Source organism: Balaenoptera borealis, assembly GCF_965194805.1.
Source record: "Balaenoptera borealis genome assembly, chromosome: 15".
NCBI classification, from domain to species: domain Eukaryota; kingdom Metazoa; phylum Chordata; class Mammalia; order Artiodactyla; family Balaenopteridae; genus Balaenoptera; species Balaenoptera borealis.
This window is the reverse complement of record NC_138871.1, coordinates 62,712,008-62,738,232: the sequence shown is the minus strand read 5'-3', so window position 1 is coordinate 62,738,232 and position 26,225 is coordinate 62,712,008. Positions and strand designations below refer to the sequence as shown.

General features: G+C 39.5%; 1 long non-coding RNA gene across 1 annotated transcript in view; it reads right to left on the bottom strand.

Annotated features, from left to right (window-relative positions):
• LOC309611888 overlaps positions 1 to 12,973 on the bottom strand; it is a 188,066-nt gene extending 175,093 nt beyond the window's left edge. Inside the window, exon 1 of the long non-coding RNA XR_014234817.1 lies at positions 12,828 to 12,973. This is a non-coding gene — a long non-coding RNA (uncharacterized lncRNA). The remainder of the gene's footprint in view (positions 1 to 12,827) is intronic.
• Between the last annotated feature and the right edge of the window lie 13,252 nt (positions 12,974 to 26,225).

Below are 26,225 nucleotides of genomic sequence, written 5' to 3'. Positions count from 1 at the left end.
CAGTCACAAAAAGGATAAATACTGCATGATTCCAATTACATGAGGTATCGAAAATAGTCAAATTCATAGAAACAGAGAGTAGTACAGTGAGTTGCCAGGGAAGGGGACGAGGAGAATGGGAAGTAGCTGTTCAACAGGTAATAAAGTTTCAGTTATGCAAGATGAACAGTTCTAGAGAGCTGCTTTGCACCAGAGTGCTTATAGCCAACAATAATGTATTGTAAACTTAAAAACTTAAGAGGATACATCTCATGTTCAGTGTTCTGAATCCCAATTTAAAAAAAAAAAGAAAAGAAAGGAAATAAATTTAAGGATAAGGGCATTTGCTGAATCCAGGGGCGCTTGAGCTTTGATTTTTTTTCAAGGCCTCCGAGAGAGCTGAGTAGACAGAAGTCCACCAAAAGATGGGGAGACCCCTGTATAAAAAAGAGCCCTGTGTAAAGAACTATATCCTCAGATCTCAGAAAAAGAATGAAAGTAGAAATAAGTCTGTTCCCACTCTCAGCTCCAAGCAATAGCAAGTCAAACCACTCATCTTGAACCTTGGCACTGGGTGAAGAAGAACAAAAAGAAAAATTTCCTGGAAAATTCTCAACCAAAAATCAGCCCTTGTATGTGTTCCCAGCCTAAATCCATTCTTCCTGGATGATCCAAAACCCCTCAAGCCAAGAACTTAAATTCAAGTGGTATCAGACTTGAGGCTTTTAATGAGCATAGAATATAAAATAATTATGTTTAATTTATCTAAGGAAATTTTTTGTTTTGAAAATATGAACAAGCAAAAAACAAATGAACAATGAGATTTAAAAATAAATAAAATTTCAGGGGCTTCCCTGGTGGCACAGTGGTTGAGAATCTGCCTGCCAATGCAGGGGACACGGGTTCGAGCCCTGGTCTGAGAAGATCCCACATGCCGCGGAGCGACTAGGCCCGTGAGCCACAATTACTGAGCCTGTGCATCTGGAGCTTGTGCTCCGCAACAAGAGAGGCCGCGATAGTGAGAGGCCCGCGCACCGCGATGAAGAGTGGCCCCCACTTGCCGCAACTAGAGAAAGCCCTTGCACAGAAACGAAGACCCAACACAGCCATAAATAAATAAACAAATAAAATTTTTTTAAAAAAGTGTCCTTTAAAAAATAAATAAATAAATAAAATTTCAATAAAAGAAAAATTCAATAATGAAATCTGAAACAATGGATAATGGATAGGTTTAATAACATCTGACACAGCTAGAGAGATAGTCATTGAATTGGGAGATGAATAATAATATACAAACACTTAGATAATGTTTAAATACTTGCTTACTATTCCAAACACTTTAAAAATATTAATTCATTTAATCCTTAAAACAATCCTATGAGGTAGGCACCATTAATTTTCCCATTTCATATAAGAAGAAAAGAGGCATAGATTAAATAAATTGCCTAAAACTAACATTTGGAGGAGCCACCTCCCAAACAGGAGCAAAAGATTCCAGATAAATCATTTAACCTACCCTCAAAATTATTACTTAAACCCTTAGATTAACTGACAACAATTAGTCTGTTAGTCTGTTTTATATTTTAAACCATGTTCTAAAAGAATAGTTTGGGTATAATTATTGTTTTTATACTTATAATTACCAATTAGGTTATTTTTCTAGATAAGAAAAAACTTGAATGGCATCAGAAAGATCTGATCATTGAGACCTTAAGGCTATAATCCATACATCATCATATCTTATGCATGTATTATATATGTTAATATTTATTCATACAAAGATGTGAAGTGGCTTTCAGGAAATAAAGTCAACATATCAATAAAAAAATGTCAAGACCAAGAAAATCTAAATTAGAGTAAAAGATCAAGCCTCAAGAGAGGTAGAAGCTTCTAGGCTTCTTGGAGGGGTTACTTTGAACAGAGCCTTGGAGGATACATAGACCATCAGTAGCCACAGTATCAGAATAAATAAGGGTACACACTATAAAACCTCATCTTAATCAGATGTGCCAGTGTGTTTCGGGGGTTTGTTGTTAGGGGTTTTATTTGGAGACTTTTTCCAAACTTTTTGATGCAATTGTTAAGTTGTTTCTCATTGACCACTGATAGCTGGATTCACCATTTTAAGCTTCAGACTCGTTGTATCAGGTTTGCTTTTCTGAGAGTCTTTATGGAATCAATTATGACACTATCATTTCTCTGATTTAATATGCTTCTCAAAATATAATTTTTTTCTGTATTTTTAGTACATTTTCCCACTGTTTATTATCCTAGGGAAAACCAATCCTAAAGGCATTTCATACAAAATTGTCTGGTTTCTGGAACTCAATACATTTTATAGTGCTTGGAACATTTCATTGTCCATCCTTGTCACTTTGCTTTCCTCAAAAATAAATTTATATCGATTCATGATGTACCACACTTTTCCATTATTCTAGTGAGGCACATTTTCAGATTATTTCTCCAAAGTTTACTCTTTACAAAAGCATTAAATATAGTATGAGATGGAGTTTTGTGACTTCATCAAAAAAAGTAACAGTTTTCATCTAAAAATGTAGTTTTGGGTTTTATTACAGTACACAGTCTAAATATTATATTTGTAGATTTGTGTCAAATTTCCCCATGGAATTTTTTTTTTTTTTTTAGAAATGTGTTACACACGAGTGTTGGCAACTTGCAATTCTAAAATTGTAAATTGTAAAAAATATTTTTGAAGAAAAGAGGTATGTGTCACCTTGTATCATCCTTAAGTGGGGACTTGATAATAATATACCAATCAGTGAATTAAGCTTTAAACTTAAAGCTGAAGAACAAAGTGATAAGAATAGGAAAGAAGATATTTTTCCCAGGAAAGTAAATAATTTGACTTTAGGTCAGCCTTTTGGAGCACAGTCGGGAAAACCAAAATAAGAAAAGAGATGCAACTGGCAGGAAGACAAAAAAGACAGTAAAAAAGTGGCTCAGTGACTCCATAGTAAGAAGAGGATAAAGGAACACATTGCCCCTTTATTACATGGAGAGAAAAGCAATAACAGTGGATACCAAAAAGCCACAGGTTTAAAATTGTTTTGTTGAGGATATTATTTTTTTCCAAACTGAGTCAAAACTTCACAGCTGAGAGGACTAGAAGGTCTAGCACACTGAAGAAACTTTCAAATTGTTTTCAATACTGTGACTTCCTGTCATACTTATCATCTAAATATCATATTTTAAAACATAACCATATATTATGCTGTATTTTACCTAATTGTTTCATACAAACACACACACACACACACACAAACATACATACCCCTATCTATTAGTATATTCTAATTAGACTATAAACTTCTTGAGTAGAGAAACTGTTTTATACTTACTTCATAATGCCAGCTTCCAGCTTAGAATAAAGTGGATAGCAGATAGTCTAAAAAATATTTGTTAAATTGAATTAGGATTAATAAAATATCTGATAGAATTTATCAAAAGTTGTCTTTCAGGAGGTCTGACTTTCAGAAAAGTAAAATACAATACATTGTAGCAGCCTGAACTTAATCTTGATTATTCAGATGATGCCTTAGATATTTATTTTCATCATAGTGTGTGTCTCAGGATTTTGAGGTTTTAATTTTTATCAGTGTGAGAAAAAACACAAAAATACTTAGTAACAGAGACACTTTTAATTGAAACATTATAGACAACCCAGTTTAGATGGTATGCATTGTTTTAAAATCTACATTTATTGTGTAGCTCACACAATTCGTGGACATAAAATGATTGAAGCACAGAACCAAGAGCTGCTATGTGCAGACAAGGACTATAGCTGCATTCCACAAGAGCTGTGATGGCAGCCATTCATTTTCAGCTCTGGTCCAACCTAGGAGAGCCTCTCCCTTCAAAACATCCGCCCCAGCCCCTAAGGCAGGCAGAATGTTGACCACGAGGAATCCAAGGACAGCTAGCAGTGAGCTCAGATACAGAGAGAGATTTTTAGGACCTTGAAAACCAAAAAGAAGTCACTCCCAGGGTGGTAAGTGCTGGAGGCCAGGAGATAACAGAAAGAAAGCATAGAAGAGAAAGAGCTGCATCCCTTCAACAGGTTAGTGAACAGTATCTTTACATTCTGAATTTCAAGCTATTGTAGACCCAGAGAGTGGTCATTTTTTAATGACCACTTAGCAATTAGTAATGAGGGCCCTGATACAGAGAAGGGAGAAGCCTCATGAATTACAGCACAGAACAAGAATAGTTTAAGACACTGAAGACAGAGCTTCCCTGGTGGCGCAGTGGTTGAGAATCTGCCTGCCAATGCAGGGGATCTGGTCTGGGAAGATCCCACATGCCGCGGAGCAACTAGGCCCGTGAGCCACAACCACTGAGCCTGCGCGTCTGGAGCTTGTGCTCCGCAACAAGAGAGGCCGCGATAGTGAGAGGCCCGCGCACCACGATGAAGAGTGGCCCCCACTTGCCGCAACTAGAGAAAGCCCTCGCACAGAAACAAAGACCCAACACAGCCATAAATAAATAAATAAATAAATAAAATAAACCCCCCCCCAAAAAAAAAAAAAAGGACATTGAAGACAATCCTAGACAAGGTCACCTAAAACAGAGACACAAATTTGAACCCAACCAGAAAAGAGATGAAAATATAATTACAAGTGTATCATCGTACATCACATATAAGTATCCTGAAGTGGGGGTAGAATAAACTGAGCAGACACTTGGCTCGGATCCTGGCATTTTCTATCTATTTGATCCTGGGAATGAATGGGAAACTAACCATTCAGAGTCTCAGTAGCACTTACTTTTATGTTTTGTGAAAATGGCCCACCAAGTGGCTTTTGGGATCTTAGTTCCCCGACCAGGGATTGAACCCCGACGCTCGGCAGGGCAGTGAAAGCTCGGAGTCCTAATCACTGGATGCCAGGGAAATCCTGCGATTATTTTAAAAGCCCCTGCTCTGGCATTAGACAGGTTACAGGTGGACAGCAAGTAGTGCCTATTTTTATTATTTCTCTCACTTGTTGTTCTAGCTGTTCTTCTTTTAAGAAAAATGAATAGGACACTTTCATGATTCTCATTCTGTAGAGTCATTTCAATTACTTTTAAATAATGCTATGATTTCTCTATATATCCAGAGTTAAAGAAACTCCTTCAGTCAAGGACATGAAGCAAAACGGATAAACAATGCCAACTCCAGAAAGGAGGCCTAACAAGCCAGTGTCTGGGTTTTTTTTGGGGTGGGGGGGGTGGGGGGGAACTCTCAAAAATAGTGACAGGAGCTTTCACTATTTTTTTTTCAGCTTGTATCTTGATAATTATAAGTTCAGAAGTCAAGAGATGGTTGCTTGGAGGGGGAGCAAAGGTACTACTCTTTCCCCACAATTTTTAGATCTGAGAACATTGAGCATAGAAATCTTTAAAATGTACCTATTGAGGGTTCAACATAAAGTACGTAACCTTTAAAAGCAAAGGAAAAGTGACATAGATTAATCAATTTTACATTATCACATGTTAATTATTAAATGAAACCATGCACTTGTTTTTCTTCAGATGCTACTAAATGAATCTAAACCCAGACACTATAGAAAACAGTATAATATCAATTACAGCAAAACATTTAGGATCAGGATTTGACACTTTCAAGTCTCTCACTGACATACCATCATTTGATACATGAAGTTGCTGAATTATTGTTACTTTCCTTGACCTGGTGCTACTTTAGAAGACATAATTACCAGGAACTTTGATTGTCTCTATCACTAAGTATGAATGATTCACTTTTTAGAAGAAGGAGAGTTGGAGGATCTGGAGCAGAGATGACAGACAGCATTGTTGAACTCCTCTCCCACCTACACTCTATCTTCACCTGCTTCCACCTCACCCTCTTCCAGAAAGGAGTGATGTTGCTGCAGTGAGTCATTGGAGTTCAGTGCAGCACAAACCTAAGTTCCAGGGAGAGGCTTTTGTCCTCTTGATTCATTTGGACTAATATGTCCATCAAAAACAAAACAAAAATTAAATAAATAAATAGCATAAGGTCCAATAATTAAGACTAGACCACAGCTATCATAAAGAAGAGTTGTTTTCCACTGTGTGTGTGTGTGTGTGCATGTCTGTGTTTCTTATTGATGATTTCACTGCTCTGTCTCTAAGTACTATTCATTCAGATTAGCACAAGGTGTTCTACTCTGGGTTCAAATTTGTTTACACACAAAAACACGTGTGTTCAGATTTAATTTGTGATGTATTTTGATAAGCATTATCAAAATGATCACTAGGTTAAGTGCCAGTGGTATGATCACTTACTGCCCAGTTACTCATATTTTCAGCTATCCAAGGCAGGACTACCCTTTATGTTCCTCAAAATAGAGTTGGCTACACGATTTTTTTTTAATGTACCTATTTACAAAAACAAAGTGTATTTTTTTTACTATACCAAGAGTGATTTATTAGAATAATACTTGGTTTCAGAATTTCTCAAATCTAGCAAAAATATCCATAAAACCCTCCTAACAACTGGTTTAAGAGCAAAATTTCAAAAACACACAAAAAAAGGACTAAAATAAGTTACTTCCACACTTTCCACAGGTTTCTTGCTGAACTGTGAACTAAGAAGGTTTTCCCTGAAAATTATTCACTTGAGAAAGTTTAAACAATTGGGTGGAAATGATTGACAGAATGTTTTCTTCAAAATAAGTGACTGCCACCTGTAGCTCAGTGCCACTCACATGGAAAGTCCTTCATAAATGCCTGTTGATGGATGTGTATGCTTCAAGTACACACTCCATTAGCATCATTGATCCACATTCTTTGTACCATGATGCGTTAGTTAAACATGAAGTGCCAGTGTTTACAATTGTGGTTTAGGGTTCATTCAGTCAGCCAGTCAACAAACACTTATTAAGTTCCTGATATTCATTTTTTTATTCATTCATTCAACAAACTGTATTCAATGCCTACAATACGCCAGATACTGGCCTTATCTTGGGAGGTTCAGCAGTGAATCCAATTGACAGTTTCCATTTCCTTCAGGCACTTGCAGACCAGTGAGGAGAGAGGGAAAATAAACAAGGACGCAAATAAATATGTAAGAAAGACTGGTGCTAAGTACTTAAAACAGAGTAATGGGATAGAGTTTGACTTAAAGGAGAGGGAAGACCTATTTTAGAAACTAAAGACAAGAAAAGTCTCTCTGAAAGATTGGCTACTGAAATAAATCTAGTTAGCGAATGAAATACCCAAAGAAAGAAATATCTGGGCAAACAGAAGAGTCAGGGTAAAAGTACAGGAATGGGAATGAGTGTAGTAATTTTGAGGAACAAAGACTAATGTGATTGAAACAAGAATGATAAATATTTTGAGTTTATCTTAATTGTAATGAAAAGACATTTGGGCAGTTTTTAAAACCAGATTTATTGAAGAATAATTAATGCAAACAATTTGTGCAAAAAATTTGCCCATTTTAAGGATGTAGTTTAATGAGTTTGTCGAATGTGTACAATCATGTAACCATCACCCTACTAACGTAATTAAGATATAGAATATTTCCATCACTCCACAAATTACCTTTCAGTCAATCCCATTCCCCACCACAAACCACTGGGAATCACCATAAATTTGTCATATAAATGAAATCATATAGTATACAGTGTGCAGTTTTTTGTTTCTGACCTCTTATACTTAGCACAATGCTTTTGAGATTCATTCATGATGTTGCATGGTGATTTGAAATCCTATTCGATATCTAAGAAGCAATGTTGACTCGGCAATTAGATATACAAGTCTGGACTCAGGGAAAAGATCAGATCTATTGTCTCAACATCTAGATGATATTTAAAAGCATGGGATTAGATGATACCACCAAATGGGAGAATGAGGGAGTGAGTGACACCTGGGGCCCTGCAATGTTGAAAAGAGGCAAAGAAGCCACTTGACTGCAAAGAGATATCTAATGAAGTAGGAAGAAAATAAGTGATATCACAGAAGCCAAGAGGAGAAGACATTTCAAGAAGAAGAGAATGGTCAGCTGTGTCAAATATCAAGTAGGATGAGGTCTTAGTACTGATTTGTCAAGCTGGAAATTGTTGATTACCTTGATAACAGCTATTTTAATGGCTCTGTGCCAGACATTGAAAAATGCTTGGTATGACACGGTGAACAAAGCAGAAGTGATATTCTCTCTTAGAATTTACTGGCTAATATGTGTGTCTTCAGTTTGGTTCTTTATTAACTGTATGTTGAGACTGGGAATTTAACATGTAACTAGCTATTCAACAGATGAGTTTAGAACTTTGGAGAAAATCTGAATTCTTTGAGTTTTACTCTTCATCCTCTCAACAAAATTTTGATACAACTATACTAGAGAAGAATAAAACATTATAATTTTAATGCTAACCATGAGGGAAGGATATCATTTCTTCATCTTATATTTAAAGGAAAATATTTACTCTTTTATAAATTAATAATTCCTAATATGTTTGAAGACACAACCAATTAGCTGCAGTAATTTGCATTTTATGTTTTTTCATTAGTTTCCTAAGTCTTTTTCTGCTGTTTCTGTAATGAAAATGCCATCTTTCAAAGATGAATGACTGTTTTTGTATTTGCTTGGTAATGAGCTTTCTTTAATTATCAACTGGTTTATTTCACAGATTTCAAAGTAAACATAGCTGTTGGTGTTGACAGACTAGCAAACTCATGTAATATTAAGTTTGCTTCTTTAACTTGGTGCAAAATTATTTCGCAACTACAAATGTATTGGGTAGCTTTTTTGTTTCTATAATTTTGTTGTTGTTGTTACTTATTTTACTGTTTTTGCTGAGTTTTTTATATAAATTGGATTCAGACCAATATTCACCAAACATCAAATACAAACTCTACAAAGTACCGTATACTTGACTTGTTTAATCCAAACCTCAGTGGTATATTCCCCCCACAGCATTATAGGAAGACAAATGAGAAGTGAACATAAGACACCACACAAGTAAAAACCCTGCATCATAAATTATTTTTTCCTCCAAATGCATACAAATTTTTATTCTCAGGCCTAACCCACAAAGGATAAAAAGGACTGAGACAGATGTGTCTAGTATATTTTAAGTCTAACTGACTAGCTTTAAAAACGTAAGTCCAATATTATCATTAATAAATGTTAGGTACACTGAAACTCCATTAACCATCCGTGACTTAATTGTTTAATTGTTCAGTAGGTGAACTTTCACCCTGAGAGGTATCTTTAAGCAACTGAAAAGTCTGGTTATTTAAAACTGGTGAAGTCTAGTTGTACATCTTTATAGATTTATTGTGATCAAAATAAGTCTTATAGTTCTCTATAGCAGCATAAAGGAAAAGAAAAAAGAGAGAACTGATTGAAAAACAACGTACAAACCAAAATAAAACTTGAAACACATTTACGCAAGAGAAGATATGTTTGCTCTTCACAGGCCTGAGGAAAACAGTGATGAGTGAAGTTTGGTTTCTTAGACTCCTCCTCTTTTTATCATACTCCCTACTCCAGGTATAAAGACCAGATCCTTATTTCCACAAACTTCCACCACAGACCATATCAGTCAGGATAGATCATGCAATGCTGCAATTACAAGCAACAACAAAATCTCAATGGCTTAACCAACACAAAAGTCTCCTGCACAATCCAGGGCTGCAAGTCCTCAGTGGCACCTCCCTCCGTCTGTTGCATCTCTCTCTACGTGTTCCATGCTCTCTACAGCAGGGGAAGAGAGCACTGGAGAGTCAGAGACTTGAACTAGCAATCAAATGCCTCAGCAGAGAAGCCACAACCATCTTACAACCCAAAGGCCAGAACTAATCATATAAGCCTGCCTCACTGCAAGGAATGCAGCAAAGTGTAATTCTCCCAATGTGTGCAGAAAAAGAGGAGTGTCAAAAATGAACACTAGAAGTTTCTATATACTGGCTCTACTGAAACAATGCCCAAGCTCTCAATCTTTCCTACTCTGCAAAATTTGCTCAGAATTTGATTGGCAAAGTTGTCAGAAACCTTACTATCCTGACACTTCTGTCCCTCATGATACACATGAGCAATGCAATGGAGGGGAAAGGCCTTGTCCTGGGTCCCTCAACACACCAGACAGGACTTCTCTGACCATTCCTGTGATTTTTTCCACCAGGTCATGACTCTTCTACTCTGGGTTGAACTCCTCTCCTCCACTTCAGACTCGTTTATCAAATGCCTACTAGCATCTCCACTTGTGTGTCTAAAAGAGATCTCAAACCAACATGCCCCACAGGGAACCCCTGATCTTTATGCAAAAATCTGCTCCACCCAATCTCAGTGAATGGCAACTCCATTTTCCCAACTGCTCAGGCCAAAATCTTGGAGTCCTCCTTGACTCTTCTCTGTCATACCTCCATCTAATCCATCAGGAAATTCTTTCCCCTCTAACTTCAAAATACATCCATGACTGACATAAACTGGCTGAGTCATCCATTTGGTTGGTCAGTGCCTCTTCCACAGGGAGAACTCCCTGGTATATGTTAACAGGTGATACAAGTATCTTTACCCTCTGTGCCTACTCTGATAGGTCCATCTGCTCTCCTCTTGTCCAGACATATCTGTCCCCAATATGCTCATCTTGCTCCTTCCAGAACAAGATCAATCAGCTAAGCCGTTTTGCCATTGCCCATCGTCCACATTTATCTTTACCTCAGGCAATTTCTCTCTCCAAATAAAGTGGACTACCAAGTACAATATCCAAAGTTGTGTCCACTGGGAGAATTTCCCTTCACCATTGTCTTTCAGGGCCACCTCAGAATGGGGTTGTAGTGTACCAACAGTCAACGTGGATATTCACAGCAGTCAAAATTGATATTCACAAACATGCCAGGCCAACCCATTCATGAACCAAGCTTGGATTTTTTTCCCTCCTCTGTCAGCTAGTTATAAGGAACCCCAGCCCACACCATAAGACCTAGGTGTGAGCAAAATTCAAGGTACTGGTACAACTGTGATGGGTGATATGGGACTTGGGGCTTCCGTTCTTGTAGTTTACCTGTACCCTCTATACCTGCTCGAGCCCACTTCCAGATTTACTACTTCAAGCCCTACTAAGTTAGATTATTGATGGACCCAATTTGGTGGCTCGGACAGTATCTAGTTCATGATGGGCAGTTATGGCCATCCCATTCAGTCTGCTGGGGTAGTAGCATGACAGGATCTGATTTTCAAATAATATATAGTTATCTGCTGCAGATGGCACTACTTACTCCAGGAAGTTAGGACTTTACTCTCAGACTCTCCTATTGTGGCTTGGCACAAGTGCCATTGCAACATTCTTTCCTCCGACTGATATCTCCAGTACTGTGGGATTGGCCAAGTCATCTGGTCCAAGCCACAGGACTGCTTGCATCACAGTCTAGGTATGCTACAGAGTGCTTTCTGGGCCTCGCTTAAAGTTAGCAGTATTTTACAACGTCATTCAGCAAATGATTGGAGCAATATTTCCAAGTGCAAAGTATGCTGACCACCAAAAGTTGAGGAGGTTTACCAAGTTTTATTACTTCTTCTTTAGGCCTGTGGTGGGCCCCTGAATCTATAGGGTTTATCTCCTACCCTCTGGACCTCACTTCTCTTACTAAGGCTTTCAGAGTACTCGCCACTTGTAGCTCCTCACATGCAATTTATCAATATAAAATTATATTGATACAAAATATTGACGTTGACATATAAAAACATATTGATGTCATCAATATAAAAGAACAATGTGATGTTCCACAGAATATCTAAATGTTCCAGGTCCCTTTAGACCATATTATGATAGAGAAAGGAAGAATTCACATAACCCCAGGGCAATATCCTGATGGTATAATGTCATTGTACAAGGGAACTGCTTCTGATATTTCTTCCTGATGAATACGGAAAACACATTTGGCAGATCAATAACCACATACCACGTGCCCACGGTTTTGTTAATTTGCTCTAACAAAGATGCCACATCTAACACAACAATTGCAACTGGGCTTCCTACTTGGTTAAGTTTGTAATGGGCCTCTCTCACCGACCATGATCCATTTGGTTTTAGTAGAGACCAGATTATTGATTAAAATGGGGAAATAAGGGGACCACAATGCCTGCAACTGCTGTCAACTACTAGGTCCATTCCAATGTCATTTTTTGAACCTGGGGAATGACACAGTAGTCATGGACTTGGTGGGTCCATGAACCCAGTGGACCCAGGGAATAATGATCTGGGCTAGAATTGCAGGTATTACCTCACGCCCATATTCCTTTATCCTAAAAATGGAAATATAATGCAGAGAGAAAATGTCTTTGCAGCTTCTTCAGCTACATTTATAGCTTTGCCAGGTAGCTTAAAAGAAGGAAAGTGTAGTGGTTTTTGAAGCCACTTAATCAGCCATCATCTAAAAGTCAGTCATGAGATCAGCCAAGATGGCGGAGGAGAAAGGACCCTGAGTTCGTCTCCTCTCACGAGCACACCAAAACCTCAGCTATCTGCAGAACAACCATCTATGAAAAAGACCGAAACCTACCAGAAAAGATTTTCTGCAAGTGAAAACATAAAGACAGGTAAGAGGGGCGGACTCACGGTATAATCAAGTTCCATACCGCCGCCGGGGCGGGTGACCGACGTTCTCCCACAGGAGTGAGGGTTCTGAGCCACACATTGGGCTCCCCAGCCTGAGGGTCCTGCACCGGGAAAACGAGCCCCCAGAGCATCTGGCTTCCAAGGCCAGTGGGGCTTAATTTCGGGAGTCCCAACGGACTGAGGGAAACAGAAACTTCACTCTTAAAGGCACACACCAAATGTCACGCGCACCGAGACCCAGGGCAAAAGTAGTAATTTGATAGGAGCTGAGGCCAGACCTACCTGCTGGTCTTGGAGAGTCTCCTAAAGAGGCGGAGGGCAGCTTCGGCTCATGCTGGGGCAGAAATATCTAGGCGCTCGTTCTACCGCAACAAGCCGGCACCAGCTGGCGCCACTGGGGGGGGCTCCTCCCTCTCGCTCGTTTGCGCCAGACCTGGCCCCGCCCAGCAGCCTGCAGACCCCAGAGCTGGGACGCCCGCCTCAGGCCAAACGACTAAGCGGGCACGGGCACAGCCCCACTCAGCAGCTTCCAGAGCCCACAGTCACCTCTAGACAAACCGCTACACACGGCCCTGCCCACCGGCGGGCCAGACAACAGCTCCACCCACCAGTGGGCAGAAAACCACAATCCCACAGCCGGCCAGACCCTACCCTGGGACAAGCTGGACCCCAGCCCTGCCCACTAGCAGACCAACACAAGCTTTGGGACACCCCGGACCCCATACCCAGCTGTGTCGGGAACTCACACACACCCCAGCAATCTGACACCAGCTCTGGGATCCCTGGGCACTGCATCTGGATTCAGGACCTGGCCCTGCCTGCCCTTAGTCCGGCACTAACCCCAGGACCTGGCTTCACCCACCAGTGGGAGGGCAATAGCCCCAGAGTCTTCTGGACCCTGACTCCACCCACCAGTGAACCCGCACTAGCCCCGGGGCCCCCTAGGGTTCTGCAGCCAGCCAACTAGTGACCAGGCCCCACCAGCCAGCAAGGGCAGCAGCATCTGCACAAGGCAGGGCCTGGCAACCCACCAGACTAGAGGCCAGCCAAGTGTAACAGACCACACAGTCAACCTGCTGCAACAGAAGGGCCCACACAGCCTTCTTAGAGGAAATCCCTAGAACATATAGCTTGGGTGATGAGAGGGGAGTACACTGCTGGGACACATAGGACATCTCCTACAGAAGGCCACTTCTCCAAGGTCGAGAAATGTAAATAACCTACCACATACATAAAAATACAAAGAGCAACTTAGACAAAATGAGGCAGCAGAGGAGCATATTCCAGATGAAGGAACAAGATAAAACCCCAGAAGAAGAACTAAGTATAGTGGAGATAGGCACTGTACCTGAGAAGGAGTTAAGAGTAATGATCGTAAAGGTGATGAAAGAACTCAGGAGGAGAATGGCTGCAGAGAACGAGAACTTAGAAGCCTTTGGCAAAGAGTGAGAAAATATAAAGAACAACCAAATAGAGATGAAAAATATAATAGCTGAAATGAAAAATACATAGAAGGAATCAGTAGTAGACTAAATGACTCAGAAGAACGAATCAGGGAGCCGGAAAACAGAGTGGTAGAAATCACAACTGCTAAACAGAAAAAAAAGAAATGAGGACAGTTTAAGAAACCTCTGGGACAACATCAAGGGCACTAATATTCACATTATAGGGGTCCCAGAAGGAGAAGCATGAGAGAAGGGAGACCAAGAACATATTTGAAAACATAATAGCTGAAAACTTCCCTAACCTGGGAAAGGAAACAGTCATCCAAGTCCAGGAAGCACAGAGAGTCCCATACAGGATGAACCCAAAGAGGAACACGCCAAAGACACATTGTAATTAAAATTACAAAAATTAAAGATAAAGAGAGAATATTAAAAGCAGCAAGGGAAAAGCAACAAATAACATACAAGGGAACTCCCATAAGGCTATCAGCTGATTTTTCAGCAGAAACTCTGCAGGCCAGAAGGGAGTGGCATGATATTTAAAGTGATGAAAGGGAAAACCCTATGACCAAGAATATTCCACCCAGCAAGGCTCTCATTCAGATTCAACGGAGAAATCAAAAGCTTTACAGACAAAAGATAGATGAGTTCAGCACTACCAAACCAGCTTCACAAGAAGTGTTAAAGGAACTTCCCTAGGAGAAAAAGAAAAGGCCACAACTAGAACAAGAAAATTACAAAATGAAAAATTCACCAATAAAGGCAAACATATAGTAAAGGTAGGAAATCATCCACATACAAAGCTGGTAGGGAGATTAAAAGACAAAAGTAGTAAAATCATCTATATCCACAATAAGCACTTAAGGGATACACAAAACAATTAGATGTAAAATATGATATTGAAAACAGTAATCATGAGGGGAGGAGACTACAACTGCAGTGTATTTTAATGCATTTGAAATTAAGAGATCAGCAACTTAAAACAATCATGTATATATATAGACTGCTATATAAAAACCCCATGCTAACCACAAACCAAAAACCTATAATAGATATACACATAAAAAAGAAAAAGAAATCCACTCAACACTAAAGGTAGTTATCAAAAATATAAGAGAAGAGAACAAAAGAAGAAAGGGAAAAGAAAACCTACAAAAACAAACCCAAAACAATTAACAAAATGGCAATAAGAACCTACATATTGATAATAACCTTAAATGTAAATGTACTAAGTGCTCCAACAAAAAGACATAGAGTGGCTAAATGAATACAAAACAAGACTGGTATATATGCTGCCTACAAGAGGTTCAGTTCAGATCTAGAGACACACACATACTGAAAGTAAGGGAATGGAAAAAGGTATTCCATGCAAATGGAAATCAAAAGAAAGCCGCACATTTGATTTTAATTTGCAGCAGTTGATTATTGCTGAGTGAGAACATTTCTACTGTGTTCAGTTACTGGCTGTGAATTACCTTCTGGTGTCCTCTGCTTGTTTAGAACTAAATTGATGGGTTGACAATAATAAAGGTTGATGACCAATTTTTGTTACAAAAAAAATGAAAGCCAGAATAGCAAGACTTAGACAAAATAGATAGTCTTTAAAATAAAGACTGTTACAAGAGATAAAAATGGAATCATAATGGGATTTGGGGCTCCCAATTATCAGAATCAGTTTGGACTCTGGATTTAACAACACTTCAGAGTTCTAGGTATTTCTCTCTGCCCAGTACATGGTTACCAGAGTAAATGACCATAAATCCCTTTGGGGAAGGATCAAAGGAATTACTATACAACTTCTGTGTTTATTCAGGGTCCTTCATCATAGGAACTTTATCTCTGCTGATGAATCTGAGATTTGGTTTAGGTCTGGAAACAGAACAAGGAATTGTGACTTTTTCACTGAAGTGGCTGACCCCAGTCTTCTGCTCATTCTTGATCTCTTCTGACTATATATGCAGCAGCATTCTTTTCGCCTGCCCGTCTATTTCATTCTATAAGTACCAAGTTATATTAGCCGTGTCAACAGACCTCTCTGTCTCAGGACACCTGGCTGCCATTTCAAATTTTCTATCATAGTACTTAAGCCCACCTTATGTCTTGCCTTTAAGTGCTGCCACGTAGCCACTGCTATTCTGAGATCTTTGTCATTCCCACTGCTGCTCAACAGAGCCAGTTTCATGGACATTCAACCAGCAGAGCCCCACAGGGCCCTGCACTCAGAAGGGTCCCCATATTTGGAGTCCAATGCTCTGTTGTCACCATCTTGAATTTGCTTTTATAAGTGAAATTTGATGGGACCATGAAGCATACACTAGGGACTTGGAACCTTGGATCGTATGTGGTTCCAGCTCCCATCACTTCACTCACCCTAGGACAAGTTCTTGACCAAGCACTCTTCCTGCTTAGTGACCACTGCCCCCTTCCATGCCCAGCAGGGGCCTGAATACAGATGTGGGTGACTGGGGTCAGGCATGTGCACTGCACACCTGGAAGGGTCTACTATCACCCTGCAAGTACATATCTCATGCCCAAGGAATCACACTTTAAATAGCAAATAAAAACAACAACAAAATGACAGGCCAAGAAAGACCAAAGAGGAAAGGAAGAAGCTTTTTTCCTGATTTTTCCAGATTCATTGAGACATATTTGACATATAACATTGTTAAGTTTAAGGTGCACATGTGATTATTTGATACATTTACATTTTGAAAAATGATTACCACAATAAGTTTAGTTAATACATTTATCACCTCATATAATTACTATTCTTTGCCATGGTGGTAGTCATGAGAACATTTAAGATTTACTTTCTTAGCAACTTTCAAGTATATAATACAGTATGAAGTAGAGTAACCATGCTGTACATTAGATCTCCAAAACTTAATTCATCTTCTAACTGAAGTTTATACCCTTTGACCAACATCTCCTAACTTCCCCCAACACCTCCCTCCGCAACCCCTGAACCCCTGGCAATCATCAATTTACTCTCTGATTCTATGAGTTCCGCTTTCTAAAGATTCCACATATAAGTGATATCATACAGTATTTGTCTTTGTCTGACTTATTTCACTTAGCATAATGCCCCCAAATTGTTTCATCCATGTTGTTGCAAATGGCAAGATTTCCTTTTTTTATGGTTGAATTATATATATATATATATATATATATATATATATATATATATATATATATATATATATAATGTATACATCCATTATATATCCTTCTTTATCCATTCATCTGTCGAGAGACATTGAAGTTGATTCTATGTCTTGGCTATTGTGAATAATGCTGCAATGAACAGAAATCTCTTCAAGATAGTGATTTCATTTCCTCTGGCTATATACTCAGAAGTAGGATTGCTGAATCATATAGTAGTTCTATTTTCCATTTTTTCAGGACCCTTCATACTGTTTTTCACTGTGACTGCACAAATTTACATTCCCACCAACAGTACACAGGGTTCCCTTTCTCCACATCCTCCCAACGCTTATCTTTTTGGCAATAGGTATTCTCACAGGTGTGAGATGATATCATATTGTGGTTCTAACGTGCATTTCTCTGATGATTAGAGGTGCTGAACACCTTCTCATGTACCTGGTAGTGCTCTCAAGCATCTACATAGATATCCATCTCAAATCTGAGGGTACATCCTTTCCTTACCAAGACCTTACTTTGGCTTGGGGTTAAAAGTTTTAAAACCCTATAGAATGCAGTCAAATATCCACTTATTGGGACTTCCCTGGTGGCACAGTGGTTAAGAATCCACCTGCCAATGCAGGGGACAAAGGTTCGATCCCTGGTCCGGGAAGATCCCACGTGCTGCGGAGCAACTAAGCCCGTGCGGCATAACTACTGAGCCTGCGCTCTAGAGCCCATGCTCCGCAACAAGAGAAGCCACCACAATGAGAAGCCCACGCACTGCAACGAAGAGTAGCCCCCGCTCGCCACAACTAAAGAAAGCCCGCATGCAGCAACAAAGACCCAACACAGCCAAAAATTAAAAAATTAAAAAATCCACTTATTATCAAACTTTGTCAGAGGATTATCCAACAGAAAATTTTATCTGCATAACTATATATACAAAATTAACTTCATTTTCTACTCAAACTTCACTTCCCCAAAGGTCCAGAGCTGTGTGGATAACACCCCTGCCCTGGCAATAACCCAAACTCAAAACTCAAGCATCTCTTTTGACTCCTCAGGAAGTAACATCTCTCTCACAATTTTACACTTCCATGACTGCCATTCTTAATTTCTCACTTTCAGTTTTGCAATTCCTCATTGTCATCCTCAGTTTCATCACCCCATCACTCTAAGCTATGTTCCCTGTTACGGAGTTTAACTTCCTAACTGCTCTCCCTGCCTCTTGACAACCTTTGTATTCATCTTGTATATGGCTATCAGATTAGCTCTCCTGCGGCCCACCTATATCATATGACAAGGCTTTTCAAAAACTGTCAATCATAAAAACTAAAGTACAACCCCTTTAGATAGCTCCTCAATGTTCTCCATGGCCTGACTCTAAACTAACATTACATAGCCTACCTTTTTATTGTTTATGATTACCTCCCTTTATGTGCCATCCTCCCCATACCCTCCTTGTCCTTTCCTGCTGCTGCCTCTCTACTTGTTCTTCTAGCTCTGGTGGGAAACCACTCCTATCCATTCTTCCTGGCACAGGCTGGTGAATAGAGCTGCGGTTAAATGACCAGCCTCTAAAGCCAAACTGCAGGTCACTTGCTAGCAGGTTATTTAATCTCTATACCTTAGTTTCTTTTCCTGGAAAATATGCGGGGTGGGGGGGTGGATTGCATCTACCTCATAGAGTTGTTGTGAGCACTAAATAAGTTAATACATGCTTAAGGCCTGGTACCTGGTTAGCAATTAAAAGAGGTTAGCTCTTTTTTTTTTTTTTTTATAAATTTATTTATTTTATTTATTTATTTTTGGCTGTGTTGGGTCTTCGTTGCTGCACATGGGCTTTCTGGAGTTGCGATGAGCGGGGGCTACTCTTCGTTGCAGTGCGCGGGCTTCTCATTGCAGTGGCTTCTCCTGTTGCAGAGCACGGGCTCTAGGTGCGTGGGCTTCAGTAGTTGTGGCACGCGGGCTCAGTAGTTGTGACTCACGGGCTCTAGAGCACAGGCTCAGTAGTTGTGGTGCACAGGCTTAGTTGCTACGCGGCATGTGGGATCTTCCCAGACCAGGGCTCAAACCCGTGTCCCCTGCATTGGCAGGCGGATTCTCAACCGCTGCGCCACCAGGGAAGCCCAACAGGTTAGCTCTTAATGGTTATTATCACCTCCTTCGTGTAGACTCCCCTGATTCCTCCAGTGAAAATAACCTATTCCTCCTCTCAAATACTATGATGACTTCTCTGTCCTTCTCTAATGATTTTTATCATTTCTTACCATGGGATATTTATTTGTATAGACATCTTATTTTCTCTATAGAATATAAACTTCAGTTTATCTTTGTATATCCCAACTCAATAAATTTCACAAATTTAACATTAAATTTAATTAATGAATTGTTGGTTGTCAGATTGAATATAATTGTGGTGAGAGCAGTAGAATTTTTTTTTCACTCTCTCTTAGAGGTTATCATCACTGTCACAACCTGGAGAAAATATCAGTAAAATAAAGGAGTGTCTGCATACCCCAGCCCTGCCTACATCCTCTTTTGCATTGATTATTATTTCTCACCAAAAATGAGCTGTTTGTACAAAATGGCAGTGACAATGAACCATTGAAATATGGCTGACAAATTCTCTCTCTGGTTCCCCCTCCCCATAAACCACAGCAAAAAAAGCCAAACCTTGACCAAGATCCAAAGAGGAGAGGCTTCTGTGGTTGCCTTCTCCTTCACATAAATTCCTATCATGGATTATAATCTCAATAATGGTACTTTTATTCTGCCTCATATTGTAGACATTTGCATGCAGTTTTTCTCATGTTTATCCCTTTGCCATTAAAATGGAAGCTCCTAAGGTCAGAGGCCATGGCTCATGTATTTTTGTATCCCCTACAGTGCCTTGCACTGTGCTGCAAGTAGTATGGTCAATACTATATATTTGGAATACAGAAAAAGGAATCTTGATCTGTGCAGAGGTTGTGCTATCTTGATTTGTGCAGAGGCTGAACAATGTTGAAACTGACTGAGAGTGTAGGAAGGATAGCATTGCCTGGCAAGAAAGCCAGATAATATAAGAACAGTGTTGGCTTCTACATGAAATAATCCAGCACTCAATAGGCAAAGTTCTTATTCACCATAGCCTAGTGAAAGAGAATGGACTTTAGAGTTGAACTGAATTAGTTGTGAGTGTTGTGTGTACCACTCAGTAGATGTTTAACCTTGAGAACAGTATTTAAATTTTCTTGAGTTTCAGAATCTCCGATTGTAAATGAAGGAATATCTGCCTTGTGGGCTTGAGTCGAGAATTAAATGAAGTAACATATGTAAGGCTTACTGAACAGGGCTCAGTATATAGAGCATATACAGTAAGTGCTTGATAACGGTAGTTCTGTTGAGTATGACTTGATATGTGCTAGAAGGTAAAAAAGTAAAGAAGGCAAGTTTAGCTATCCTTTCAGGAATAGCCAAAAGAGATGACATCAGCAAGTAATTGAAAAAAAGAAGACAAGATAAATCAGTACAAGACATTATAAGCATGTGCCTTTGTGAATACGGAGGAAAGCCCAGACTTGTGTGTTAGATGTGATGCAACGCTTTTCAACCTCTTCTAGGTTGTACAAAATATTTAAGATATAAAACGGAAATCAATTTTATCAAATCAATTCGCAGAGTAAGTGAGCCAGCAAATACCCATTTTACTCTTGCAGAGATTATTTTTTAGAATGTTCATAGCTTATACAGAGTCCCTGGTGGAAGCAAAAGCCACCAAGGTAAAGTCTTTATCTATAACCACAGAAGGCGAGATTGGAGGAGGAGTGAGTGCCCATTCCAATTAGTAATGTCAAGGTAGTTATAAAAAAAAATATTCCCAAGTTCCTCTAGCACAGTGGGAGAGCAAATAGGGCACAGAGAAGACTCACTCTTCTACATGTTCCCTTAGCTTACCTCCTTCCTGCCCTATACTCCTATCTATTGATTCTTGGACCTCTCTGGTTATGGAAACTGGGGATTACATCCCCAAAAAACCTGTTATAGTCAGGAAATCACCAACACTCCATTTTCCCAGTTTGAGTGGTCTAACCACCCAGATTCCCACTGACACATCTCACTTACCTTGCCCAACTTCATTCCATGCCTACCCTCCCTCCCTATCAAGCCATGACTGCTGCAGCAGAGAGAGCCAGACCACAGAAACCACATCCGTGAAGACAGCACTGTTTCCATTCACTGCTTTTCCAATGACTTGGTGCTACTGCCCAAGTCCAAAAATCATAGACCTAGAAAATTTTTTTTAAAAAATGAAAGCCTATTAATAAATGTACAAAAAATAATATTAGAAACACCATTTTAATGATGCCAAATGAAACTATATTTACCTTGTACTCTTCTCTTTATTGCTTTAGACAGTAAGCAAATATTTATTCTAGAATGATGACTTAAATACAAGGGGGTCTTTGATTTTATTAAACATGTCCTTAATACATTTACTTTTAATATCCAGTGAATCCCTAATCAGTGTATAAGATAAGTTTATTCCAAAATTCAAATATTTGTTGGTTAAATTTCATTAGGTAGGCAACATAGTCTCTGCTTCATGCAATAATTGCAAAATGTAATAAGAGAACTATCCAGGTATAGCTCAGAACAGAGTTTAAATTTTGTTTGATTTTATTCTGTTTTTAGCTAATATTTATTGGGCGCTCACTCTGTGCTAGGCACTTCACATGCCTTATCCCACTTAATGTTGGAAACATCTCTCAGAGGCTGGTAATAAAATTGCCTCCATTTGACTGATGAGGAAACTGAGGCACAGAGAACTTAGGTAGCTTGCCCAAGGTCATGCACTAATAAATGAAAGAGTCAGGACCTGAGTAAAGACAGTGTGACTTCAGAGACCCACCCCCTATCCCTCCACCCCCACCCCCGCCTACCCTAATGCTCCCTCTGCTGGACTGAGTCAGAAAAGCTGGGCTATGCGCAAGTAACATGATCTCAGTTAAGTATTTCTCCTAAATCAGGCATTATTTCTGTATATTAAAATGTTAAATGAGTTGTATAAAATTCAAAAATATTTATGAAATCCAAACTGTTTCATTTATTAATGACTGGCTAATGGCTTGTAATTAAAGCACAATCTGTTAAGCCAAACAAACAAACAAAAAATTAGCTTATTGGTTTGGAATGTAAATAGAGAATTCATTAACTGACTACTGTCTTTCCCTGCTGCTATATTTGATCTTTCGTTAGCACTTGGAGTGTATAGCAGGAATAGAGTAGATTGGCTTTCCTGGTAGGAAAATGTATACTACCTTTCAACTTTGACCTTTATTAAACCCTCCAAATCTCTGATATTCCTGTCAGGTTGAGAAAATGGGCTCACTTCTTCTTAGGAGCAGAAATCTCACTGTTTTCCTTGACCACAAAAAATACCAGAAGATCTTGGCTATCTTTTTTGGCAGATGCCTGCTACTGATTACTAGTAAGATGAGGCAAGAGGCTATGAGTGACATTGCCCAAATACATCAGGACTAATGGAAAAACACTCAGAATGCATGTCGTGTCTAATGGTGGGTTAGTAATAGCATTTTTGCACACAAACAACAGACATTTGTTATATGACTTTTTATTCATTGATGACTTATTATAGGAAGCCACTAGATACACGTGAAAATAAATATTTGCTCTCAGCTACAGTCATTTCTTCTCGCTTTTGATTGCATTCTCTTCTAACATCTGTTTCTCAAACAAGGGTAGGTTTTAGAATTATAATACAAGAAATCCATTCCTTGGAGAAAAACAAAAATAAACCCAAGGGTTCCGATTAGCATTATTAGAGTACCCGGAAATAGGACTGCGTTACTGGAAAAGCACTTCGAATCACTGCTCTTTGAAGCAGAATTATTAGTATTTGAAAGAAGAGAAGTATGTTGTCCTCTAAATATGGACTCCAGAAATTTGCAGAAAATTGTAAGACCCAAACTCTGCAGTCTTCACAGAGATGCTGGGCTGTGAGTTCAAATATAGTGTTCCTTTTTTGGAAATGACCATTGTCATTGGATGTTAAACTCCAGCTAAATGTAAGACTCATAAGATTGATCTCCATTCAGTAATTTCCTTATCCATCTCATCATTATCATCATTATTATAGTCAGTGGCAAAGACATCTCCTGCTGCTTTTAGGAATGTACTCTGAAGTTGACACATCCTAGCAAGGAAGCTTGTCAAACTTCAGAAATGCCTCTACAGAAGCAATTATGGGATTTAAAAATTAAACACAAATTGCAATCCTTATCTTGCCTAGAAACAGCACTTACACACTATGCACTATGTGTTATTAACATTTATTCTGCATGGCAATATCACCAGGCTTGCTTGCTTGGATAGACGAACTGCCCCCCTCTGAGCTTGCTAAGAAATCCTTTCAGGTGCACCAGCTTGGCCAGTCTTGGCATCGGCAAAATAGGGAGCTGACTGCGTGCTTTGTGGGCTCCACTTTCTCTCCTGCCTTGTCCCCAAATCCTCTCTATTAAAGTAAATTGAAAGACTCAGATACAGAAGAGGAATGGCAATAGTAAGCTCCAAGGGGCTGTAATGCAGTCAACCCCTGGACTAAGTTAGCAGGTAGGTCCTAGAGGGGTGTCTCAGTGGAAGGCTGGGACAAGAGGGACCCATCTCAGAGTTGGGAAATGCATTTCAGGAGCCTGAGAGCTAGGTGGTGGAAGGAAAATATCTAGGAAGATAGCTTGAGTTACAGAGTAGCTATTATGCTATCAGAAAACTTGCAAACATGACGTCCTTGAAATAGAGTCGCCAGACTTACCAAATAAAAATGCAGGATACACAGGCACTCCAATTAATTTAATTTTCAGGTAAGCAACAAATATTTTTTTAAATTTAAGTCTGTCCCATGCAGTATTTGGGACATACTCTAAAAAGATTATTTGTTTACCTGAAATTCATATTTAACTAAGCATTCTTTATTTTTTCTGGTGATCCCTCCCCTCTTTACATGACCTATGTTTCAGCCTGAATTATATCCTTAAGCCCAAGAACTTTAAGCTACCAGAAAACAGTTCGCAAAGTGTGATCCCTGCCTCAGCAGCCTCAGCTGCACCTGGGAAGCTGTTAAAGTGCAAATTCTCATTCCCCACTGCAGACCTGCTCCAGCCCAGAAATTATACTGAGACCTCTAGGAGATTTTGCCACACACTCAAGGTAGAGAACCATTTCCCAGAGCATCTGAAGGCTGAGGGACTGTAGAGGTTTGGTGAGATAATGAATAAAAGAGGAGAACTTGATCTGGGGAGTCTACGAGAAAGAGGAACAATCCCAGGTACATCAACTGGGTTGAAAAACCTGAGATTCTTGACCACTTTGCAATGTGACTGTGTTCATTAAATTTGATTTCTACCATTTCCTAGTTCCTTTTATTGATGATTAATAAAAAAGGTTATAATGAAAAGAGTTTGTGTGCTTATCTTCAGGAACACTGAAGATGGGAATACCTGCTATTTTTTAAATTGAAGTATAGTTGATTTATAATTTTATATTAGTTTCAGGTATACAACATAGTGATTCAATATATTTATAGATTTAAATCATGCTTCAATTAAAGTTATTGCAAAATAATGGCTATATTTCTCTGTGCTGTATAGTGTATCCGCAGTGTCCACCGTTTTTGAAGGGAAAGTCATGTAATAGGGAAAAAAAGGGAGTTTTGGGCCCCGGGACTTCCAAGAAATGGCCTCCAAGGCCTGAGAAATGAGCTATGGGGGATTCCAAGCAGGAAGTTCCTTGTGTTTCCTGACAGGAGTATAGTGCTGAGCCTGAGAGACTTGTTTCCCTCACAGTTGTGCTTTTAGGGACTAAACACAGCACAGACCTGGTGCTTTCCCCATGATTCCCACAACACGCCAGCATGTTACAGTGCGATGGGAGAGGGCCTCTAACCACCATCCAGTCCAAACTACCTGATAACACTGCTCCAGGACCACATGCTGTTTGCCAGGCCTCTCTGTCCCCAACTCTCATCTGCCCGGAGGCCGGCCTGGCTCCAGACCTGTCCCTTCGTCCCAACTGGCAGAAGGATCATTCAAATGATCCTCATTTAAGCTCATTTAAGCTGAAGAGGTAAAGCCCTCTCACTTCAGACCTTCTCTGTGCTTGACAGTGGTGCCTACATTTTTTTTCTGTAAAATATAGATAATTATAATGTTTATCTTTGAGTATGGCTATGAGGATTAAAGAGTTAATGTACTTAACGTTTAGAACAATGCCTGACTCACAGGAAGGGCTTGGTAAATGTTGTTATTATTAGTATTAGTAGCAGTAGTACTACTACTACTACCACTACCACTACTACTACTACTAGAAATCATATTCCCTGGGCTCAGTGTTTGAGTTGGAAGGAAGAAAAGAGTTATATAACATCAGTACATCAACTGTGTATGGCAGGCTGTGCTTTCCCAGAGTTGGTCTATGAACAAAAGCTTCCCTGGCTCCTTAAAAATCAACTCAGGAGCTTATCATATATTCAGATTCTGGTTCTCCACCCCAGAGGTCTGATCTGGCAAGCAGGGAATGGATAACAAGCACCCCGGGAGCTTCTGGTGGTTTCTGAGGTTTAGGAAGCACTGCTCTAGGAGACAGCACCCCTCAAGCCACAGCTGCCCACAGCTTCAAGAAAGACCTTTCTGAAGTGACTCACTCTTCCATTCAATCAATTGCTTTCTTCTACTTCAAGTAACTCCTTGAAAGTTAATTGATGGAAAGTGTTAAATGATTTATTATGAGACTCAGTTCTGTTGGCGTCAGGAGAAGCTATTTCACCCCGGCGATGCATGACTAATAATAGTAGCTGTTACAGTTAAATGCTTACAATATGCGGTTCTTACACATGATGTCTAATCTTTCCAGGAAAATACTATTATTCTCGTTTTACAGATGAGGAAACCAGAACACCAAGAAGTTAAGTATTTACGTAAGGTCATACTATTACAAAATGACAGCGTCAAGGTTCAGGTCTGACAGACAATAAAGCTTAGGCCTCTTTCTCTACTCCAGTAGCTCTCAAACATTAGTATGGTAGGGAAATGGA